Here is a 7,300-nt window from a genome sequence, read left to right as displayed (position 1 = left end):
ATATGAAGCTTCCATGGCTTCTGTGATTTCAAACACATCAGGTGATGGTAGTTCCTTATGTTGGGATCAGTGTCTCTGAAGTTAGTAAGTATAAAATTAATATAACCTTCCATATTATTACCTACTGAGATTTGAGGATTGTACTGTAGGGACTTTCTTACTTCCTTGAGCCTTTATCTGCTCAGAGGGGAATAGCTGCCTCCCAACTAATCATAAAAGAGAAGATAGGTATCTGATTCACCCTTCCACTACTATCAAAGTCTGAGACTTGAGGGCTGTAGTCCTGGGACCTTGCTACTTCCCTGGCCCTTTGCGCTAGGCAAGATATCCCATGCAGCATGCACAGGACTTTGCCTAACCCTGGAGTAAATCACTCCCTGCCATCCAACTATAGGACAGGACAGAGAAACAGGCCCAACACAGTTGCACAGAAGGAGCAACTCCATTCAGTTCATAATCCCTCAAAGGACAACTGAATGAGAAGTTTGCCACAGGAAAGGAGAAACAGATCTTCCCATAAACAGCTGGTGGGAAAGGTTGTCACTCAGTAACTGAATCAGGGGCAGCATTTATAGTCTGCTACTTATCAATAGCATCATAAAAATAAGGAATTGACAACACCTTACACAGACACAACAGAGATTATGTTACACATACCAAGAAGAACTTCACATAATGTCATGGAAGCAGCAGGCAAGTTCAACACTATGAAAAATTTCTCCTAAAAAAAGTAGAGCAGATCATGGACCTAATGAATATCCCAGAGATAAGGAGGGGAAAAAATACATCGATGTGGAGTTATAGGAACTGGTACTGAAAAAGTGATAAGTACAAGCAGCTCGACGGCACATAACAACAACTGGAATAATGAGTAAAAACCATAAATAAAGAAGCATAAGAATTTAAAATATCATCATAAGACAGTGTATAACCAAAATAGTACTAGACACAATAGAAATTCATGAAAATGCAATCCAGAATAAAGAACAAAATGGCAGAACTTTTCAGCCTGCTTGAGGTATAAAAAGCAAAAAAAAAAAAAGAAGAAGAATTTAAGAGATGGAAGATAGAGAGCTGCACGATAAGAACCTCAATGGGAACTTAAGATAAAAGCCAGAGAGAAGGCAGAAGGAAAAGGAACCAAACCAAATCAAAACAAAAAAACCAAAAACATCAAATGGGAAAATATATGTGTGATTGAAATTCCACAACAGGACAGAAGGGGGTGGGGAAGCATTGAGAAAATTGTAGAAGACGTACTAGAAGAAAACTTCCCAGATGACATGAAAAATGATGAAATTCACATTCAAGAAGCTCAATGATCCAAGTACCCAACAACAAACGAATGGATAGAGAAGCTCTGGTATATTTACACAATGAAATACTATGCAGCATTGAAAACCAAGAAACTCATGGAATATTATACAAAATGGATGACCCTGGAGGACATTATACTGAGTGAAATATCTCAGTAACAAAAAGACAATTATTGCATAGGACCACTGTTTTAAAAAGGGACTGAGATCAGTGTTGAGAAAAGACAGAAAAGGAGGGGAGGAATGATGTATATTGCTTTGAAACAGATGAGGGAGAGAACTGTTTAAAAGGGATATATGAATGGGTATTCTTATCATTAAAGAAGTCCAGAGCATAGACTGCATAGTGGAGTGGACTTGAGAAGGGGGGGAGAGATTGCATAACAATGAAAGAATTTTTCTTTGTTTTCAAGGAAAAGAATGAATTGGGAAGGGAAGAAGGGGGAGGGAGAAAAATGCAACCATGAATGACTGGAAACCTTAAGTCTCTGTAAACTTTCATTTAAATTAATTTAAAAAAAGATATGGATAGAAAGAAAAGACGTTCAATGATATCCAAACAGATTAGAGCCCAAAGGAAAGACATCAAAACACATCATAGTAAAATTCTCCAAAATCAAAGATAAGGTTAAAATACTAAACGCAGCACAAGAAACACAAAGAATCACCTAAGAGGAGATCTAATTAGATTTAGCTCTGGTTTCTTAGCAGAAACAATACAAGTGAAAAGACAGTGGGATGGCATATATAGGAAGCTGAAAGAAAATAATGATCAGTTAAAGATCTTGTACATAGCAAAGCTGTACATCAAATATGAAGGAGAAATTAGGTTACTTGCAAAAAAGTGATGAATTAATAAGGATGACAGAAGAATCGATGCCTTTGAGCTATGGCATTGGAGAGAAGCACTGAAACAAACAAATACTTTGGGTGTGTTGCTAGGAGGGGCTATTCCTTGGAAAGGGACATGATGCTTGCAAGTGTGGAGAGTGGCAAAGGAGAGGAAGACCCACGACCAGGTGGATTGACCCAGTAACTGCTGCAATGGGCTCCAGTGTGCAAGGAAGTGTGAAGATGGCACAGGATAGGACAGAGTTTTGTTGTTCACAGGATTGCCATGAGTCATACTTGACCTGACAGCACCCAACAACAACAAGAAGAAGGAATTTGTGAAGACAAGACCAAGTCTACGAGAAACACTAAGTGAAGTCCTTCACAGACAGGTAGCAAAGCAAAGTGGGTGGACCAATGTAACCAGCAAAAACAGAAAAAGAAACAAAGCAAAATGGCAGTGAGAAAACCTGGCATGTGTGAATAGTCATACTTAATGTGAATGGCTCAATGATACCAACTAAGAGAAAAAATGAGTAGAAGACTAGGTAAAAAATTAAATCCCAATTATATTTTGTCTCCAACTGAATTTGGTTGGAGACTGGGAATGCGAGGCATGGTCCCAGTGAGGCACTTTTGAGTGGTGAGAGCCAATGGGACTGCTTGGTTATAGAGGAATGTGGAATGGTGGAGCTTGGGGGGTTCGAACCATGCATTGGTTTTTAAATTCGGTTGGGCCCTTGGGCCTGGTTTTAAATGTAACTTGGGAGGGAGTAGAAAACATTTTGCTGACTGAACTAAGTCCCACAAGGACAAATACTGTATAAAACCATTATTGTAGACTGAGTATGAGGACCCAAAGGGGGGGATGGAAATAGAGGGATAATAATAGGTGGGGGAATAGGATGTTAATCATAAGGTTGCACAATTCAATAGATGGGGTGAAGGATTTTTTGTGAAAAACAACATATTCAAGTTTTGTAAATAAATCAATATACAATTTTTTTTTTAAAAAAGAAAACTACGAACCAATATCTCTCATCAACATAGATGCAAAAATCTTTAACAAAATCCTGGCCAAGTGGGTCCAACAATATATAAAAAATAGTTCATCGGTGAGCTCTGGTGGCCTAGTGGCAAGAAGGTGTACTGCAATCCCAGAGGTGCAGGGTTCAAATCCACCAGATGCTCTGTTGGAGAAGGAGGAACAATCTCTTACTGTACCAGTCAGATCTGATTTGACGGTATACACTCACACACAAATAATAAAATAAAATTAAAAAAAATAGTTTATCATGACCACAGGAGAGTAATAACAGTTATGTATGCAAGGATGGTTGAATATAAGAAAAGCAATCAGTGTAATATATCACATTAACATAACAAAGTGTTCCAACCACAATCAGATGGATTGAGAAATTATGGTACATTCACACGATGGAATACTATGCAGCACGTAGGAGCAATGGCTCTGTAAATCACTATATAACTTGGGAGGGACTAGAGAGCATTATGCTAAATGAACTAAGTGAGTCCCATAAGAACAAATACTGTATAAGACCATTATTGTAAAGAGATAAGTAGCAAAACATGCCTGAGGAGCCAAGGGAGGGAGGGTGGGAGTAGATGGGTGAGGAAGGGCTGGCAGCGGGTAATTATAAGGTCACACAATTTGATGGGTGGAGGAAGAAGTGGGTTCAGGAAATGGGAAAGATCCAGTGTGATAAACAATGTATACGAACTTTGTAAGTAAACCAGTATAAAGTAAAGTAAAAAAAAGAGAACTATATGGTTATATGAAGTAACACAGAAAAGGTCTTTGGCAAAATCCAACACATATTCTTGATTAAGACACTCAGCAAAGTAGGAATAGAAGGGAATTTCCCCAACATTGTGGAAAGTATATGTGCAAAACCAAGAGCCAACATAATTCTCAATGGAGAAAGACTAAAAGCATTTCCTTTGCCAAGAAGGATCAGCCAAGGATGCTCATTATCACCACTTCTATTCAATACTGTAATGGAAGTAATTGCTAGGGAAATAAGAGAAGAGAAGGAAATAAGAGGCATCCAAATTGGCAAAGAGGTGGTAAGTAAAACTGTCGCTTATGTGCTGATGATATGACAGTGTACAAAAAATCCCAAGGACTTAACAAAATGGTCTCAGGTCTAGGAAACCCATTTAGTCAAGTAACAGGATATAATATTAATATACAAAAATCAGCAGGATTTCCCTACAGCAACAAAGAAAGCATGGAAAAGGAAACTAAGAAAGCAATGTTATTTATAATAGCCAACCACAAGATGAGATACTTGGGAATAAACCTAACTAGAGACACAAAAGTCTTTTATGTGGGAAACTACAAAATACTACTATAAGAAACCAAATGAGATTTAAATAAATGGAAAATATTCCCTGTTCATGGAATAGTAAGGCTCAATATTGTGAAAAATGACAGTCCTACCAAAAGTAATCTACATGTTCAACATAATCCCAATACAGATACCAAACTCATTCTTCAAAGAGATAGAAAAGGCAATTGGCAGTTTACTTTGTAAAGAGACTCTGAATAAGTAAACCTTTATGAAAAAATAAAAATGAAGTGGGAGGCATAGCACTCCCTGACCTCAAAACCTGCTACATAGCTGTAGTAACCAAAACAGCACACAGACCAATGGAATAGCACCAAGAAATCAGAAATCAACCCATCTTCCTATGGTTAATTGTTTGGGTTTTTTTTTTTACTCTGGTTTATTTACAAAGTTTGAATACATTGTTTTTTCACAAAATATCCTTCCCAAGGAAACAAAATTTAACAAATGAGGAAATGAGAACCTCTTCAACAAACAGTGCTAGCAAAACTAGACATCTACCTGCAGAAAAATCGAAACAAAATTTACATTTCAGATCATACACAAAAATTCACTAAGGTGGATCAAAGACATTAGGGTAAAACCTGAAACCATAAACATCTTAAGAGACAAAATGGCACCAAATTTAGAAGCCCTGGCCTATGGCATAAATAGACTTGCAAATATAGCCAAAAAGGCACAACCAGGAGACAATGAAATTAACAAATGAGACCTTCTAAAAATCAAGTGCCTTTATATATCAAAACCTTGTCCTGAGAGGGTGAAAAAAAAGCCCACAGAATGGGGAGGTGGAGGGGGTGGGGAATGACAATATCATTGCAAACAAGGGTCTCATAACGAAAGTTTACTGAATACTACATTATGTCTGATAATTACAAAACGGCAAAAGACATGAAAAGATTCTTCACAAAAGGAAACATACAGATGGGCAATAGACACATGAAGATGTTCAAAATCACTGTCAATCAGAGAGATGCAAATCAGAACAATGAGATACTATCTCATCCCAGTTGTTGTTACTGAGCCATTGAGTCAGTGGCCCATGACTCATAGAGACCCTGTGTACAGTAGCTCTGAACTTTGCTCTGTTCTGAGCCAGTCACATCTCAGTAGCTGTAGCAAATTTTAACAAGACAGCAAGCAGTAAACGTTGGAGAGGATGCAGACAGATTGGAACTCCCATACATTGCTAGTAGAATTATAAGAAAGTATAACATTTCTAGAAGTCAGTTTGACGTTTCCTCAAAAAGCTGAACATAAAAGTCCCATATTAACCAGTTATTCCAGTGCCAGGAAAATACATCAAGAAAATTAGAGCTGAGAAATGAATGGAGAATTGTACACCTATGTTCATAGCAGGGTTATTTACACCATCATGAAAGTGGAAGCAGTTCAAATGCCAATCAACAAATGAATGGATTGAGAAATTATGGTGTATTCACACAATAGAGTACTATGCAGCACTGAGGAATAATGATTTAATAAAATATTATATAACATGGGAGAATCTAGAGGGTATTATGCTGGGTGAAATAACTCAGTCTCATAGGACAAATACAACATAAAACCTTTATGGTGAAAACGGAAGGGTAACTGAGCAAGATGTGTATAAATATTCAAAAGAGAAAAGAGAAAGTAGATAGATAAAGGGAAGGAGGAAAATCACTAGGATAGCAGAAGTCAGAGGGCAGATGGAAGGGGTTGAAGGAATAGGAAAGATTCAGCTGGAATTTGTAAATATGGGATGATCATAGGAGTAGGTCAATAGTGATTATATATAAAATGCAAGGTAAATGAAAGACTGTATAAAACACAATGTACATACATGAAACAATGTTTGTACGGAAGCAAATAAAATATAATTAAAAAGAAAAATGTTGATGCAAGCTTTACAATATACAAATAAAAGAGCCCTGGTGATGCAGTGCATATTGTGTTGGCTTGCAAATTTAAAGACCAACAGTTCTAATCCGATTGGTACTTTTTAGACGATAGTCTCCTCCCATAAAGAACTACAGCCTGAGTTAGAATCAACATCACAGTAGTGGTTTCGGTTTGGTTTGACAAACAATAGAGAACTAGTTAGAAGATAAAATGAAATCCCTACAACAATGTTGTTTTGCTACATGCATTGAGATAATTTTGACTCATGGCGATTCACATGTGTAGAATAGAACTGCTTGATAGGAATTTCAAGGCTATCATCTTATGTAAACTGATCACCAGGGCTTGTTTTCTCAGCACCCTGAAGGGGGTTAGAATTGTCATTCTTTCAGTGAGTTGTTTAGCACTTAAACATTTATTTTTGGTGAAATTATGGGGATTTATGACAATTTATGTATTGCTAGTGGACATATAATATGATGATCCACAGTCTACAACCCTGGTACTAGTTGTTTTGTTGTTGTTGTTATGTGCCATCGAGTCGCTTGCGACTCATAGCGACCCTATGTACAAGAGCTCTAAATGCTGTTCTATCCTGTGCCAACCTAGCCATCTCAAACACACACTTATTCCCACCGCTCCAGTCACAAAATAGATCTATCTCACCAAAGGTCTTCCTCTCCTTCGCTGCCCCTCCACTCTGCCAAACATGATGTCCCTTTCCAAGGACAAGTCCCGTCTTGCAACATGCCCAAAATATGTCAGACGAAGCTTCAGAATCCTTGACTCCAGGGAACACTCTGGCTTCACCCTCTCCAGGACAAACCTGTTTGTTCTCCTAGCAGTCCATGGTATATTCAACACTCTTCTCCAGCACCACAGCTCAAAGGCATCAAT

General features: G+C 37.8%; 1 protein-coding gene across 1 annotated transcript in view; it reads right to left on the bottom strand.

Annotated features, from left to right (window-relative positions):
- FAM81B (family with sequence similarity 81, member B) overlaps positions 1 to 7,300 on the bottom strand; it is a 104,170-nt gene that overhangs the window by 36,460 nt on the left and 60,410 nt on the right. The window lies entirely within an intron of this gene.

The sequence above is a fragment of the Elephantulus edwardii genome, unplaced genomic scaffold (genome assembly GCF_000299155.1).
Source record: "Elephantulus edwardii isolate Elephantulus edwardi_28Jun2011 unplaced genomic scaffold, EleEdw1.0 scaffold00043, whole genome shotgun sequence".
In the NCBI taxonomy this organism is placed as follows: domain Eukaryota; kingdom Metazoa; phylum Chordata; class Mammalia; order Macroscelidea; family Macroscelididae; genus Elephantulus; species Elephantulus edwardii.
The sequence above is the reverse complement of the archived record's forward strand: the minus strand, read 5'-3'. Positions and strand labels throughout refer to the sequence as shown.